This window comes from Anoplophora glabripennis, unplaced genomic scaffold (genome assembly GCF_000390285.2).
Source record: "Anoplophora glabripennis isolate ALB-LARVAE unplaced genomic scaffold, Agla_2.0 scaffold192, whole genome shotgun sequence".
NCBI lineage: Eukaryota > Metazoa > Arthropoda > Insecta > Coleoptera > Cerambycidae > Anoplophora > Anoplophora glabripennis.
The window spans coordinates 197,590-215,739 of record NW_019416579.1 but is presented as its reverse complement, the minus strand read 5'-3'; positions in this window follow the sequence as shown (position 1 = coordinate 215,739).

Below are 18,150 nucleotides of genomic sequence, written 5' to 3'. Positions count from 1 at the left end.
TCTCAGCTGCTCTCAAGATTGTTGCACTGAGAGACTTTTCCGCAGTAATGATATTGTCCCGTTTTTCTGGCTTCTTCTTCCTTTCTGCCACAAGGAACTGTTCAGTTATTTTGTCTCCACATAGACAACAACAGTGTTCTCTGAAATTGAAATGCTCTGAGACTGATCTCGTGGCCCTTGATGGCGTAATATTTGATTTTCCACTGCTAACAGCTGCTTTGATCAACTTCGGATTGTTGTATTTTATCTGACAAGCACTGTGCACATATATCTCATTTACACCCTTCAATAAACGCTGATTTTCTATGTTCTTAAGGGAAATACTCGACGCAAGAAGGGTTTTTACACCTCTCTCCTTCACTAGGCGCACTTGACCTTCACTTAAAGTCTCCTTACATATAAAACACAAACCCACGCTGGGACTGGGATCAGACATTCTGTAGATTTTGAGTTCAAACGACACTCACGTTATAGGCAGCAGGCCAGTCAACAACTGAAATGAAAAAAAAATTAAAATAGGGAAGGTTAAAAACGTGCTACAGGAGGGGTCGCATTCGTGACTTCACACGAGCAATACTAGCACAGTCCGTCGGAGGTAATTGGAACTTCATCCCGCTAGAGTTATTCGAGTGACGTCTAAAATTGCAAAAAATTGCGAAGTTCGAAAAAAATGATAAGTTTTGAAAGGCTCAATCTCGGAAACTATTGGGTCTACAGAGACAGTTCTAGTATCATATTGTAGCAAATTTAGTCTACTTTAAAAACGTCCACAGAAAGTTTTTTCAAAAACTAGTCCTTTAGGGTTATAATCGCCAAAATCTGAAAAAAAAACGATTATTTTGTGGTTTTCTCGATTTTTGACAAAGTTGCGTTCGGCGCTCGAGGTCACAAACTTGGATTATTCATTAGGCCAACATCATAAACAAGTCTGCAAAAAATCGGAACTACCGGATTTGACGCATACTACCCCATACTTTCAGGCGACAAAGTTACTGGATTATCTCACATATCTGACTAGATTCGGATTCAGCGGATTAAAATATCACAGGATCGTCTGGTCTACGCTCTAGTCCACTTATTTTTGTAGAAGTTTGTTGCTAATTAATTGTAATACCTAATAATTTAACATATAGTGTGTTTTTACTTATAAATTTATTAGAAAATATCATTATTTATAAAAGTTTCTGCATTCTTTCAGATTCTAAAAAATATTACTATTCATTTTATGGTTTCCTATACAGGGTGTTATATTTTTTGAAAAATTTAAAAGTAATCCCAGGCAAAGTACACTAATCATTTGAAACATAGAAAATTATTAAACATATTGTTAGGAAATCGGAAGATCGAAAATGTCAAGTTTTAATTGTTTTATAATATAATAATTACTTAATTTCATATTAGTTTTATATGGCTTGGACACACTTATGACTCCCGTAATTAAAACATAATGTTATTAACACATGATAATTAAAATACATTGAATCGGTTTTGAGAGGTAATAAAATTTTGCTGTATTTTCGTGTTACATTATTGAATTATTATGAATGATTAAGTTATTCCGAATTCTGAAATGGTACCTGCCATTATAACCTTAAAATTTTGGATCCTTTCAATGCTATAAAATTAGGCAAAATATGAAACAATGTATTTTTTTTCAATAAAATAATTAAAACATATTTATACATCCCTAGTCAGTGATATGTTTCGACATTTCAAAAAACTAGGAGTCACTTCTAAATTTACATAAAGTATAAAAATTACTGATAGTCCAATTATATGGGCCTTTAAATCTCAATGTTGGTTAACTTGCCTGAATTTTTGATATAAGTTAGTTTGAGGTATATAATAACAATAAATGACAGTAACTTTTTTTATCCCCACGCCAGGTGTCAAAAAATATAAAATAAAGGGGTTTTGCAAGATAACTCAAAAGGGGTAAGAGCTAGAAAAAAAAGTTCCGTATAAAAGTTTTAGAGCATAAAATTATACATAAAAACGATCAATTGACTTTTTCTTGCACTATTAAAATTAACAGAGTTTGGGAGACTAGAAGTTAAGGAATGATTTCAGAAATTTTAAAAATCATACAAGCAGAAAAATGAATGAATTTTATAAATTTTTGTGCCAGTCTACTCTAAAAAAATGTAAACTATCATTTTAGAGAAATAGATATATTTTTTAATTTTTAACAAAAAAGTGATTTATTAATGTCTGAAAATGGCAATAGATTACAGATATAAATTTTCTATAAATAGTTCGTTATTCAAATGAAACATCGTTAAATACAGAAAAAATTACTTTGCATCTTTTCCCGAAGAATAGAGAAACTTGGTTGAAATAAAACGCATCGTTATGAATATGCACTTAGATACGGATTTGCATACGAAGTGTTGACGGTTATTTTCTTATAGGAAAAGATAACGGTCGAAAATGGTATGAACAGAAGTGTATATCCCTGTTCTTGATGTAACAGACCCTGAATTTATTATCATCCATCGTTAAATATTTATTCTGAAACTAATTTGGCAAGTAGGACTGTCATTCCTCATCGTTTTATAAATTGCTGGTGTAATGAATGGAACGTAATGAATGAATGAATTAGTGACAGGTGCAATAAATTTAAATATCCATTACAATGTTAGAATTCTATTCTAATTCTATTTCTATTTATGTCAATAAATGATTCCCATTTGAAAATGAAACGGTTTATATTTTTTTTTGCTTGTTTATTTATGTAGGCCATGCATAAAATTAAAAATAAAATGTTTACCATTATTTATGTGAAAAATATCAGACTATATGTTAAGCTCACATCGTTCGCTGTAATTATAAGAAAAACAGTCATAGTTTGAACACAGTGGTTAGTGAAAGTGTTAGTGAAAGTATGCAACGGTAAAGTTAAATAAAATTGTTTTTATAGTTTCTATTTCTAATTTCGATTTATTCGGTTCAGCTCAGTTCAGTTCAGTTATTTCAAGGATATAACAATATAACAATGTTAAGTAAGTATTTGTAATTATTACTTGAAATTTTGTTTTGACATTTTATTTTTTGCATTTCTGTTTTTGTTTAATATATTTAATTTTCTTTCGACAAATTCTCCAAACAAAAAAATAAAAAATACAAAACTGTAATACGCACAAAGAACAAAAAAAATGATTAGGATGTTCAAATTTGATTCAGAATATCTCTGCCAAATTTTAGTGCGTTGTACCATTTCCATGATTATTTTTTAATATACAGTGTGTGGTGTGTATAATCTATAAATAAATAAACTACAGCTTCCTAACGATATTTGTAATAGAAAAGTCTTATACAAAAAAGTTCTATTTTTGCGTTTTTTTTGTAAATTAAAGTTCAATTATGGATAAAAATATTTTCTCTGGAACGGTCCTGTCCGTGTGCTGTACGATGACTTACGTGCTGTAGACCAGCCGCGTAAACAAACCGTCTTGAAAGATAGAAAGATACTTCTTAATTTTTGAGGAATTTTTCAGTGCAAAAGTATAAACTAAGAAAAATAGGTTAAAAAACTGATAATTTCTTATTATAATAATTAATAAAGAGACTGTAAGAGTTCGCAAACAAAACCACATCCGTAAGCATCTGTAGCTGCCAACTGCGTGCACTAAACTCCATTAAAATATGGAACAAAATGAAATAAAATTTACCATAATTGATCCCCGTTAGTGCGGATACAGGCATGGCACCGACGCATCCAATTTTGGCGAATATTTTCCCAAATTCCAGGTATTCCCCTAATTGTGTCAGCAACTTCAATATACGGTTTCGCAATTCTTCCACCATAGCAATTGGAGTATTGTAAACCTATGACTTCAAGTGACTCCAAAGACAAAAGTCCATTGGAGTTGATCGGGTGACCGAGGTGGCCACGGCACAGGACCAAAGCGTCCAATCCATCGCTGAGGACATATTTCATTCAAAAGTGTCGTTATCTACTTCTCGAGTACTGTGTGGACGAGCCCCATCTTGAAGATAAAACATGCGTGCCCGAACTTGTAATGCCACATCGTCCAATAATTCAGGCAACGGGCTCTTCAAAAAGTCAGCCTATCTTGGTCCATTTAATCGTCCTTCAAAGAAATAGGGACCCACAAGTACATCGCCTATTATGCCAGCCCAAACATTTACCGAGAACCGATGTTGAAAATGAGTTTCCCTAATCGCGTAAGGATCTTCGTCGGCCCATATGTGCATATTATGGAAATTCACTTCATCACGAGTAAATGTCGCCTCATCTCTTACATAAACATAGGCAGGAAAGTCTACTTGATGGACACAGTGCCGTAAAAACCATCTGCAAAAACGCATTCGTTGATCACAATCCGGGGGTAAAATCTGTTGAACTGTTTGCAGATGATAGGGTTGCAACAGCTGGCGCCTTAAGATGAAGTTCCAACTTGCTGTGCGAGTCGTCGAGCACTAATTGTGGGGTCTTCGTCAAGATTTTCCAGCACTGCATCTTCAACATTAAGGTTCACTTGCTGACCACGTCCTTCGCCTCGAGGAATTACACTTCCCGTATCTCGCAGCCGCTGAACGCACTGTAGGATTTATTTGCACATGGGGGAGTGATGTTGTAGCCATCATTCCCGGTACAACCTAGTCGCCGCCAGCGCATTTCCTTCGGCTGCACCATACACTAAGACCATATCGACACGTTTAGAAATAGAAAATTATTCCGTAGAATGTACGCACATTACGATAACTAGAGATCAAATATATGTTATAGAAATATGTATAATAAAAATATTATGGGGCATTTAACATCAGGATATCATTTTACCAAATCTCTCCCAGTTGATAGCATTTACGAACACTAATATAAATTGTACGCGGGAGCCAATGGCTCCATCTGTCGTGCAGACTCCCAACTGTGCCATTCAAATGACTACAGTACGAAGCGACCTGCTAACTGCAGGTACTTTGTAGCACGACTGCCACCCACACAGGGCGTAACACAATGTTTTGAGTTGTCAGTGCCGCGAGAAACAACTACTCCGATAGCTATTTGCCCCTACCGGCATTAAATTGTATTCGCGACACCTAATGCAACAGCTAGGATCGTTTGTCAGTTTAACTCACCAGGCACAGATCGATTTCGGACTTATTAGTTGCAGTTAGCAGGTCGCTTCCTACTGTAGTCATTTGAATGGCACAGTTGGGAGTCTGCACGACATATGGAGCCATTGGCTCCCGCGTACAATGTATTTCCTCTTCGTGATGATAAGACGAAGAACAGCTGGGTCGTTTGTCGGTTGTCGCACCTATGACACACTGATGAGGACTAATAAGTCCGAAACCAATCTGTGCCTGGTGGGTTAAACTGACAAACGATGCTAGCTGTTGCACTAGGTGTTGCGAGTATAATTCAATTCCGGTAGGGGCAAATAGCTCTCGGAGTAGTTGTTTCTCGCGGCACTGACAACTCAAAACACTAATATAAATTAACATAGAAGGCCTTCATAAATAATTACAAGCCACGTGACCGCCCCATATAGGTAACCAACATTGCAGGCACTGTCAACTAAAGATTCCTAAATGTTAACGTCATCAGTAATAATTACTGATTTACAATGAATCAGTAATTATTGATTTACAATGAATAATGAGAGACTATTGCTCGGGACAATGAGATCGTGGTGTAATACAATACATATAACCCATGGAGTAGTTGCTTCCCGCAGTAGGAATCAGCACTTAGCAGTCTGTGAGGTTGAACATCTTTTGCATACCTAGAACCTTAAACAATGAGTAAAAAATAAGCTACTGGGTATGAGAATTACGTTTACAGAATTAAAAAACCGCTTTCTATAAAAAAATTGTCGACATTAGGGGGAGCATTTTTAGCAGTGGATTGTAAATCACAATTCAAATCAATTGAAATGTTGAACAAATTCGTATTTATTAGAATAAAATGTATGTAGTTAAACAAATAGATTCAGGTTTTCAACAGTTATGTAATTTCTTCATGGAAATTGTTGCCCTTAAAAAACTATATGGATGCCATGCTTATTTATCAAAATATAACCCCCATTTTGGCGATCCTTCGCTGTGTGGTTCTGTTATGGACTTGAAAGTTTGTCGGAACGTTATTGTTTCACTCTGTATGTACCAGCAACATAATACAATTAAATACTAAAATTTATTTGAATTATAAATTTTAAGAAGAAACATAATTTGATCCTTCTGACGCCATCTAACGTCTCAAAGAAATAATTTCTTAGATAGCAGATTTAATTAGTTTGTATTATTTTCATCCTAAAAATATGTTGTATGTACACCCTGGTCAATTTTAGCGATTTGAAAAAAAAAAACAAAATATTAAGCACATATAAAGAATAATAATTTTTATTCGAACAGACTACCTATACAAGACAGCATAGGAAATAGTACATATAATATGTATTTTAAATTTAATAAAGGCTCAATAAGTTACATTATAGAATTGAACCTAAATTTTTGCGTGTAAGTCCTCTTCAAGTTAAACATTTAAGCTCGATTATTTCAAGTTAAAACTAAAACTTCCATTGTTAATTGCTACTCTTTTTAAAGACGATGGATTTAAGGAATCTTATACGAGAGACGTAGTACTGGATAGTAGAGCACTGGGAGTGCTTCAGTGCATTAAATTGGTTCACTGCTCGAAAGTCCTTGCAGTAATGCCCCTGTTACGTTGAATTTAGCTAATGATTTAGAAGAATCTGACCTCAATCTCGGATCAGATATCAACGAAAAATATACAATTCGGTAAAACTATTCGCTAATTCTTTTCAGTGGCAATGGAATTAAAAATTGTAAAATTATAAAAATAGTAGTAGCATCCATCTATACGTATTCATTTTATCAAAAAATGGGCTATTAGTGTGAAAAAGTAAAATAACTCCCTTGTTATTCATAATACAGAAAAAAAGTCTATATAAAAGTTGTACAGAATCAAAAAACCTAAAGAACAAAATTAATTTGAAACACACAGGGCGATGAGTAAAACGGGACACGCCAAAAATATTACATTTTTTAAATGGAACACCCTGTATATTTAAACATATGGATTTCTGAGAAAATTCTATATATGACAATATAAACAGTTTAACATTTTAGTGCGAAGTTGCCAAGTTATGTAGAAAATTCTTCGAATTTTCGAAAAAACATGACACCGAAGAAGTTGTATTAACTTTCAACTACTAACAGTTGGAGAAAAAATATTTGACGGAGTTATAGGCAAATGTTAGGCAAAGACTCAGCCAATATTGATATTTTATACAGGGCATTTTTTATAATACGTTCATTTTGATAAAGTTCAAACTTGAAGTCCACTTCAACTTTTATTAAGTATGTTCTACACCTAAAGTTGTTAGTTTTTAAGATATAACAGCATTTATGGAAAAACATAATTTTTATTATTTTCGGTCGCATGAAATAGCTTTGGAAAAAACTGTCACATTGTGTCAACTTGTCAGTTCATAATTTATCATTCCATTTTGAGTTAATTTTATTAGTTAATACATATTTACTTGTGGTATTCTATAAAATAATAAAAATTAAGTTTTTTCAGAATTGTTGCTATATCTTAAAAGCTAACAATTTTAGATATAGCACATGCTTAATAAAAGTTAAAATGGACCGATATGTGAATAAAATAGAATAATAAAATACAGTTCGTTCCATTTGAGAAAATTTAGAAAAACAAGTTTAAACTTTCTAAAAATGATGGTATTATAAAAAATGCCCTGTATAAAATATCGATATTAGAGCTAATATATAGGAGTATTTATCTAACATTTGCCTATAACTCTATCAAATATTTATGCTCCAAGTGAAAATTCTTAGTTGAAAATTAATACAACTTCTTGGAGGTAATGTTTTTTTCAAAATTCGAAGAATTTTCTGCATAACTTGGCAACCTCGCACTAAAATGATAAACTGTTTATATTGCCATATATAGAATTTTCTTGGAAATCCATATGCTTAAAAATATACGGGATGTCCCATTTAAGAAATGTAATATTTGGCGTAACCCGATTTTACTCATCACCCTGTATGTATCAAATTAATTTTGTAGTTTAGGCTTCTTCATTCTGTATAACTTTTATATGAACTTTTTTTCTGTATTATGAGTAACAAGGGAGTTATTTTACTTTCTCACACTAATGGCCCATTCTGTATGTAGTAGTCTTGTCAGAATTTCATAAGCAATAAGCAATTAAGATGTTTTATTTATAATTCTTTGTCTAGAAACATTTTGAAATATGGAAATATTTTATTGATTTTCTCATATATGACTACCACATTAATCATATCGAATGAGTGCAAAAAAGGGTTTGTACGTTTTTTTTGCGTGCGCTTAATCTAAACTCCTACGATTTCTTGTTTCAGAAGATTGGATTTACTTGGCGTAGAGTCTATCGAACGCCTACAATTCATATACAGGGTGTTTTTGAATGGAGTAGCATAAATGATACCAGTGAATCTACATTTCAAAAGAACACGATCTGCAAAAACTCGCCTTAGTAAAATGTTCACCCCTGAAGAGATATGGGCCATCAAAGTTTCCAAACAAATTATGAAAATTGGCTGTAATTTGAAAACCGAACGAGGTACAAATAACAAATTTTTTACAGGTTGTTTACTAATACAGATGCGAGTTTTCAACTATTTTTCGAAAATTTTAACCCCTCGAAAGGGGTTGAAATAACCACCCCTCAAGCCATTTTTTGCCATAACTTTTATATTTCGTAAAAACTCGATATCCAAAAATACGCATTAGATAAACTGGTTCTTTTAGAAACTTTTACCTCTCTAGCAATTTTCCTTTAAAACTTTTCGTTTATTAATAAAAAAATAAAATGTATTACCATTCACCTCACACCGTATATGATTGCAATCAATCAAAGAAAAACTAAGTGTGCTGCTGTCATGCCAGTTGTCACAATTAACTCTTCTGTAAGTTGTCACTGTTATCAGCTAAATACTTTTTGGGTGTAAATTAACAAGAATTATGCCAAATTTTACTAATGATGAATATGTGGACATGCTACAAGTGTTTTTTTCTACGATCGTGCAAAATTTACTACTTATTGCACTACCTACTGTGCCAAAAGTTTAACTTTTTTTACAGTAGTACAAAAAAAATATTGATTACAAGTTTAATCTAAGCATATCCATAAGTACCTAACGTCTGACATTGACAATTTGCGCAATTAATTTCCAGTTGTCAGTTAAAATTTTAATATTATGTAAAATACTGTTAAATAAAATTTGAAATAAAAACAATCGTAGAAAAAATGTTGCGTGCAACATGTGCAAAAAGCATATTTGTTGCACTTAACATGATTGCAGCTCTCAACTTCGTCTCGAGCTGCAAACTTCATGCATCGTACAACAAATACACACTCTTTACAGTAGTTGCACAAATAACTGTTTGAATGTCGCAGAAACTTTTATTAAATAGAAGTACAATGAAAACGAAACTAAGAAATAATTTATTATCAAAAAGAGAAAAAACAAAAAACTTAGTTAAAGGACATTTTCAAAATAATTGCCATTTCTTTCTAAACACAACCTAACACGTTTATCAAAGTTGTTACGGACTCGAGCAAAAATTATGGGATTGTTGCGAATCTCATCAGCCGCCGCGAATATTCTTTCCTGTAGCTCTTCAACACTGTCAACTGGGGTCGCATAAACAATACTTTTTATATGTCCCCAAAAGAAAAAATCCATGGGCGTTAGATCGGGAGAACGTGCAGGCCAAGAGATAGGTGCCTCATTGCCGCGACCTATCCAACGATTCGGGTAATTTAAATTAAGCCACCGCCTAACTACTACAGTGCTGTGAGCAGGAGCCCCGTCATGCATGTACCACATGGCCTGACGTACATTTAATGGTACTTCCTCCAGAAGTGGTGGTAGATGCTCATTTAAGAACTGCAAATATTCAACAGCACCAAGTCGATGAGGTAAAACAAAAGGGCCGACAAGCACATTTTCTACAATTCCTGCCCAAATGTTTAAACTAAAATTATGTTGAAATGTTGTCATAGATACTTCGTGAGGATTTTCATGAGCCCAGGAATGAAGATTGTGTATATTGGTTAAACCACGTCTTTGAAAAGTTGCTTCATCTGTGAAAAGTATCTTTGAGGCAAAATTCAAATTATTTCTTAGAATATTAATATACGATTCGCAAAAAACAACTCGCTTATGCATGTCTGGTTCAAGTAGAGCTTGAACCGGCCGGTAGTGAAAACGATATAATAAATTATCATGGACAAAATTCCAAACAACACTATGGGACACATTTAAGTGCATTGCTGTTTTTCTCTACTAGTCTGACGATTTTCGTCAAACTCTTCAAGTACTGCATCCTCAAAATAAATAGTATGAACAGTAGGTCTTCGGCCGGTAACCTCAATATGCGATTGTATTTTTCCAGTTTCCCGAAGTCTTCGTTCTACCGCCAAAAAAGTTTGTCTGTGGGGAACTTGACGATTTGGATATCTCTCGTTATACGCTCTTGTTGCCGCAGCACAGTTTTTGTGACATTCAAAATACACTTGTAGCATGTCCACATATTCATCATTAGTAAAATTTGGCATAATTCTTGTTAATTTACACCCAAAAAGTATTTAGCTGATAACAGTGACAACTTACAGAAGAGTTAATTGTGACAACTGGCATGACAGCAGCACACTTAGTTTTTCTTTGATTGATTGCAATCATATACGGTGTGAGGTGAATGGTAATACATTTTATTTTTTTATTAATAAACGAAAAGTTTTAAAGGAAAATTGCTAGAGAGATAAAAGTTTCTAAAATAACCAGTTTATCTAATGCGTATTTTTGGATATCGAGTTTTTACGAAATATAAAAGTTATGGCAAAAAATGGCTTGAGGGATGGTTATTTCAACCCCTTTCGAGGGGTTAAAATTTTCGAAAAATAGTTGAAAACTCGCATCTGTATTAGTAAACAACCTGTAAAAAATTTGTTTTGTTATTTGTACCTCGTTCGGTTTTCAAATTACAGCCAATTTTCATAATTTTTTTGGAAACTGATGGCATCTCTTCAGGGGTGAACATTTTACTAAGGCGATTTTTTGCAGATTGTATTCTTTTGAAATGTAGATTCACTGGTATCATTTATGCTACTCCATTCAAAAACACCCTGTATACATAGTGTTCAAAATTTTAAGTAGAAAGGGAAGGTTCAATTTGCAAGTAAGGAAATAAAATATTTGAATATGTTTGAATGAACTCTTTTTATTCCTTAAAGATCCTAGAGGTCATAATCCTGATCAGAATGGGTTAATATGGTTATGAACTGCTCTAGTCAGTAAATCTCATATGGTATTGATGGGATTTGTATCGGGGCAATTGACTGACCAATCCAATTTTGTGATGCGTTCCCTGAACCAAACCATATTGCGCAATATGGTCGAGCTTTGTCATCCGTAAAGATAAATTTTCCAATTCGTTATCTAAAGGGTTGATAACGGTCTTAATGATGTTTTGACTTGGCGTATTTCTGTGGTATGCAAATTAATGGGGTACCATTAGTTCTCCTCACAACACTTTGGTGGCCCCTTCCTAGAAAGCAACTTTGTTTACGATCTGGCTCTCTTCATATTGGTTCCTTATTGTCATTACTCACCATTCTAGTTCTAGTTTCATCTGAAAACAAGACCCACTGCCGTTCATGCAAAAGCAAATTCCTACCCTTCTGCGTCCATTTAAGAAGAACAGCAAGGTCTGATGGAGAAGGGAAAGGTCTTCTAGCACGTAGATCCACAAGGTGGAGTCGCCTTATAATTCAAAGTAACTAGGAGAAAGATACCTTGAAGGTGTACCCTAAGATCTAAAGCCGAGATGTTGTGGCGTCTAGGGACATATTCAACCAAATAATGAGTCGCTCCCTAATTAGACACTCGAGGACGCCCACTATGAGTTTGTTTTCTACTGTTCAAGACTTTTGACTTTGTGACTATCTATGATTAAAAAATCTACTCATGTTTCGTGTCAAACGATTTTTTTATTTTACTGATTGATATTCCGGAAATTATATTAAATATCTGATCTATCAGTTGAGTTTGTCTTATCAATTCATTTTGAAAACGTGTTATTAGGTTTGCATTATCAGTCTATACAAAAAAGATAGAAAAGAAGACAAGTTGCAATAAGTATAAATTTTCATACGAATTCTACAAAATTCAAAATTCAAATTCACATTCAAAATTCAAAAATAGTTTATTCTTATAGGACATATAACAATGTATAAGAAAATTCAAGTCACATCAAACAGCACGTAGGTATACAGGCTGTTACAAATTCGCTTCTCATTACAGGGATCTTGGAAACGGTAACAGGTACGAAGTAGCTTAAATGGGGGCAAAGTTGCGTAATCAGGGGATCAACATTATGCCTCCAAAAATTCAAGGCTAACATGATTAGTTTTCGAAATATTTGAAAAAAACCGAAATTTTGGAAATCCGTTTTTGTTTCATTTCAGCCTTGTTTGAGGTGATATTGAAAAAAGAAGAACACTTTCTCATGGCAACTTTTTGCCCTCTATCGAATGGCATAATCAATTTTTATATGTGACGTTTCGACTCTCCAGGACCATCATCAACTCCTTATTTTTTTAAATACGACCCTACAAATTTTATTACATTTTTTGCAAGCGTTGATGATCACCAATACTTTACTGCCTCAGCCCGAACTAGATTCAGACGTTTTGTCTCGAAAAATGCATCTTCAGTGTATTCGTTCCAAATTTATCTAAATTTTTTATTTAGATTTGTTTGTTTATTGAATTATCGTACACTGTAAGTGTCGTTAGACCCTGTGAAATCCATTTATTTATTTAAACTATTACCACCACGCGTTACGATAAAACATTTATTATTATCAACTATTACCATCACTTGGTCATACATAACTCAATAAGTTGTTGAGTCAAAATTAAAACATTACAATTTTAATTTTATTATGACAAATTAATTCTAAAAAATGCATATGAAAAACCAAAACGCCTTATGAATATTATTCTTTAAAAAAATTTAGTAAATGTTCAAAAACATTTTCGTTTTGGCAAAGGTTGAAAATGAAGATCAGCGTAATATTATGAGAATTTATTATATCTGTAACCGCAACTGTAAAAGAGCATGTCAGATGTATTTGTATGAATATCATGAAAAAAATAGATAGGAATTTGTTTTAATTTTGAGCACTCGAGAAGCCTAGAAATAACTATGGGCACGGGAATAAAACAGTACAGGCAGTACAGTATTGGGGATCATGACGGCTTGCAAAAAATTTAATAAAATTTTTAGGGTCGTATTTAAAAAATGAAGTTAATGATGGTCCTGGAGGGACGAAACGTTACATATAAAAATTGATTATGCCATTCGATAGAGGGAAAAAAGTGGCCATGAGAAAGTGTTCTTCTTTTTTCAATATCACTTCAAACAAGGCTGATATGGGAAAAAAAACGGATTTCCAAAATTTCGGTTTTTTTCAAATATTTCGATATCTAATCATGTTAGCCTTGATTTTTTAGAGGCATAATGTTGATCCCCTGATTACGCAACTTTGCCCCGATTTAAGCTACTTCCTATCTCTTACCGTTTTCGAGATCCCTGTAGTGAGAAGCGAATTTGTAACAGCCTGTATACAAAAATATGCACACATATATTAAATCAATGCCCAATATTATTTGTTTTACACCAATATTTCAGATGTAATTTTTATTGGTAATTATAGTCAGTCCTATATTCTTTTTAAAATATACTATAATGTTACGATTATACCTATAAATTATTATTAATAAAATTAGAACTTTTTTCCGTGTAACCAAACCAAAAAGTTAGGTGCTTAAACTGATGCGTTATTGGCAACACAAAAACGGAAGCGAAGAGTCGATGAGATTAATGTCAGAGAGGGGCTTCTGAAACTGACCTGTGGAACTCTGATGGATTTTACGCTGCAACCATAATATGTTTCATTACTTTTAAGATTACTTCTCTTGTTTCATAAATTTCTGTTAGGACTGGACACTTCAAAGAAAAAAGAGGGATTCCAGATGATTTATGTTGTGTTTATGCTCTAAGCGAGAACGTTTTTGTAAAAAGAAAAAGATTACATTTCAGAGAAGGTGTCGTCACTTCTATAAAGGCATTTTAACTAGAAGATTATAAGGGGTGATTATATTTTATTTCCATTAGATGTAATTTTCATTTTGTTTCGAGGTTTTCGCTTCTTATTAATATAATAGAAATGAGTTACAGGTATCTACACAATCCTAAGCAATTTAATTTTTCATAAATATATTGCATTTGCAAATTTTTAGTAACTACATACAGGGTGGGCCATTAGTGTGAGAAAGTACACTAACTCCCTTGTAGTAACAAGTATTATAAGTATATAATACAGAAAAAAAATTATATAAAAGTTGTAAAGAATCAAGAAACCTAAACTACAAAATTAATTTCAAACATACAGGGCGATGAGTAAAAACGGGACACGCCAAACATTACATTTTTTAAATGGAACACCCTGTATATTTTTAAACAGTTGGATTTCTGAGAAAATTCTGTATATGACATTTTTTAAATGGAACACCCTGTATATTTTTAAACAGTTGGATTTCTGAGATGCGGGGTTGCCAAGTTATGTAATAGTTATTCTTCGAATTTTGGAAAAAACATGACCTCGAAGAAGTTGTATTAACTTTCAACTACTTACACTTGGAGTAAAAATATTTGACAAAGTTATAGGCAAATGTTATACAAAGGCTCCTATATTAGCTAATATCGATATTTTATACAGGGCATGGTTTTATAAGCGATAATTTTTAGAAAGTTCAAACTTGATTTTCTAAAATTTTTCAAATGGAACACCCTATATTGTATTGTTTTATTTTATTCGCAAATCACTCCACTTCAACTTTTATTAAACATGTTCTATACCTAAAATTGTTAGTTTTTAAGATATGGCAACATTTCTGAAAATACTTAATTTTTATTATTTTCGGTCGCACGAGATGGCTTTGGAAAAAACTGTCACATTGTGTCAACTTGTCTATACTATGAAATAATTTAATTATACTACATATTTGTGTATAACAAAATCTTAATAGAACATAACAACATAGTTTATTTATTAAATGGAAATAAAATAACAAAATAGATACGAAAATAAATCAAATATTTAATTTTACAACAAGTGTTCAAAATGACGACCGTATTGGTTTAGACATAGCTCTACACGTCGTTCAAATGTGGTGTTAACATTATTCAGAATATCAATGTTGATATTTTGAAAAACTCGTCGAATTCGGTTTTTCATATCCTCTTTAGTAGTAGGGGGAGTTTAATATACCCGATCTTTTACATATCCCCACAGAAAATTGTCCATTTTTGTCAGATCAGGCGACCTAGCAGGCCAACTAATTGGTCCACCTCTTCCAACCCACTTCCCTGGAAATTCATTGTTTAAGTTGTTTAATTGTTAATATTTAGCGGTATATTTTCTAATAAATTTTCCATGGTATTTTGTAGAAAATGAAGATATAGTTGCCCTGTTAAATGTTCGTTGAAAAAATAAGGCCCAATAACGTAATGAAACGTATTTTCAGAAGCATAATAATGAAAATTGTGTCTGTTCACGCTTCCATTTTTGTGAAACGTTGCCTCATCAGTAAAAAGCACACAATTAAAAAAAGCCTATCTTCATTGATTTTTCTCTGGGCCCAATTACAAAATTCCAAGCGACTTTCATAGTCGTGGTCATTCAATTCTTAGTAAAACTGGATATGATATGGATGCATCCTGTGCTTCTTTAAAATCCGCCTTACCGATGTCCTGCTTATGTTTGCCTTGAAATTGCTCTAGTGCTTATATGCGGATCTTCAGTAACACTTAACAGAACATTTAGTTCATTCTCATCATTTACAATAGTATTTTTTCTATCAAGTTTTTCATAAGAAACATTGCCAGTAGTATCAAAACGTACCATTAATTTTTCAAAGGTCTTTGCACGTGGTTGTCTTCTGTCTGGATATCTCTGCTTATAAATTCTTGTTGTGAGTAAACAATTTCTATCAGCAGCTCCCAATACATAAATCATATCCACCGTTTCTTCTTTAGAAAATTCATTGTAATATAAAATTATAACTAATAAATAACTAATAGATACTAATAAACTAATAAAATGAAAGCAATTTTAGGTATAGAACATGCTTCATAAAAGTTGAAGTGGAGTGATATGCGAATAAAATTAAACAATAAAATATAGGGTGTTCCATTTGAAAAATTTTAGAAAATCAAGTTTGAATTTTTTAAAAATTATCGTCTTATAAAAAAATGCCCTGTATAAAATATCGATATTAGCTAATATAGGAGCCTTTGTATAACATTTGCCTACAACTCTGTCAAATATTTTTGCTCCAAGTGTTAGTAGTGAAAGTTAATACAACTTCTTCCAGGTCATGTTTTTTCCAAAATTCGAACAATTTTCTACATAGCTTGGCAACCCCGCACTAAAATGATAAACTGTTCATATTGCCATATGTAGAATTTTCTCAGAAATTCAGCTGTTTAAAAATATACAGGATGTTCCATTTAAAAAATGTAATGTTTGGCGTGTCCCGTTTTTACTCATCACCCTGTATGTTTCAAATTAATTTTATAGTTTAGGTGTCTTGATCCTGTACAACTTTTATATAAACTTTTTTTCTGTATTACAAGTAATAAGGGAGTTAGTGCACTTTCTCACGCTAATGGCCCACCCTATATATGATGATTTATTTGATTTTGGTGAAATATACTTACAGAGAAATGTCCAAAATGCAATAAAACAAAAACTGCATACTTAAGAGATTTCTATCGATGCGTCACCGACCAATATCATTTGCTTAAAATAATTTTCCACGGCATGAGCAAATCGCCCACAAATCAAATTGGCAAGAGGCAAGGAGAGGCTCGGAGTTCATCTAGTTGTGATTGAGTCAAAGTAGAACAATGTCAGTTGATGTGGCCTATAAGAATAGGAAATAGGTACTTTCAGTAGAAATATCAAAGGTTTATCTATTATATATCACGAATAAGTTATTCGAGTTGCCCTGTTGCTAACGAATTATGTTTGTGGCATTGTCGATTATTCGCACTAGATATTGTTCACTATTAATTAGATGAGCATACCAACCTCTATATCGCTACAGAAATAAGTCTACAGACGCGAAGCCTGAATTCTTTAGGTACCAAGGCTGGAGACATTCGCCATCTAAAGGATACGAATTTCACCATAATATGTCAAAGGGCTAAAATATTTATTGAAAACGGGCGTTGTGCCTTGTAAAATTTGTGAATTTTCTTGGTATGTTTCTAGTACTAAAAATTCTTTGAATTTTAAACACAGCCTTATTTGTCCAAAAAAATCAGTCCCGTACACTTCAATGGTCATTCACAAATTTGTACTTGTTAGTCAAGTCACTGACTAAAGTAGTGGTTACCAAATTGTGGGTGGCGGCCCTTCAAGATGGATTTTTATGAAACCCAATAATACAAATTTATTGTTATATGTTAAAAAAAATAATAATGAGAAATATTGAAATTATAGTCGTTTATGGTTATATTCCGTCTCAGATGTGGCATTCCTGTGTTCCTCACAAATTTCAATTTGTACTTAAACATTATTTAAGCCTACGTTTTTTTCTGCTGCTATAAGGGCACTAAATATCTCCTATGATTTCCTGTTGACTTGTTGGAAATTATGCCTTTAAGTTACTATATTGAATAGGAGATACGTCAGTGTAGTTCAACCCCAATTTTTATTTGAAACATGAGAGAACATCCTGAATTTGGGCATAGCATCCTACATACATTGACCATTTGTGACAAACGAATTAAGTTTTCAGGAATCTTCATTTCTTTAATTGGCTCATATAATTGGTTTAAAGATGTCTCGATATTATTTGATTGTGTTTTAAATTACTTAATTGACATGGATGAAAACTGATCGGTTGTCCCTGCTTCCAATATTTTTGTTTTACTTTATGGGAAAGTACTGCGTGCGTTACATGGGACTGTTATTTCTCTTTAATTTTCGCAATTCAACTGATCTTCCTTTTTTTA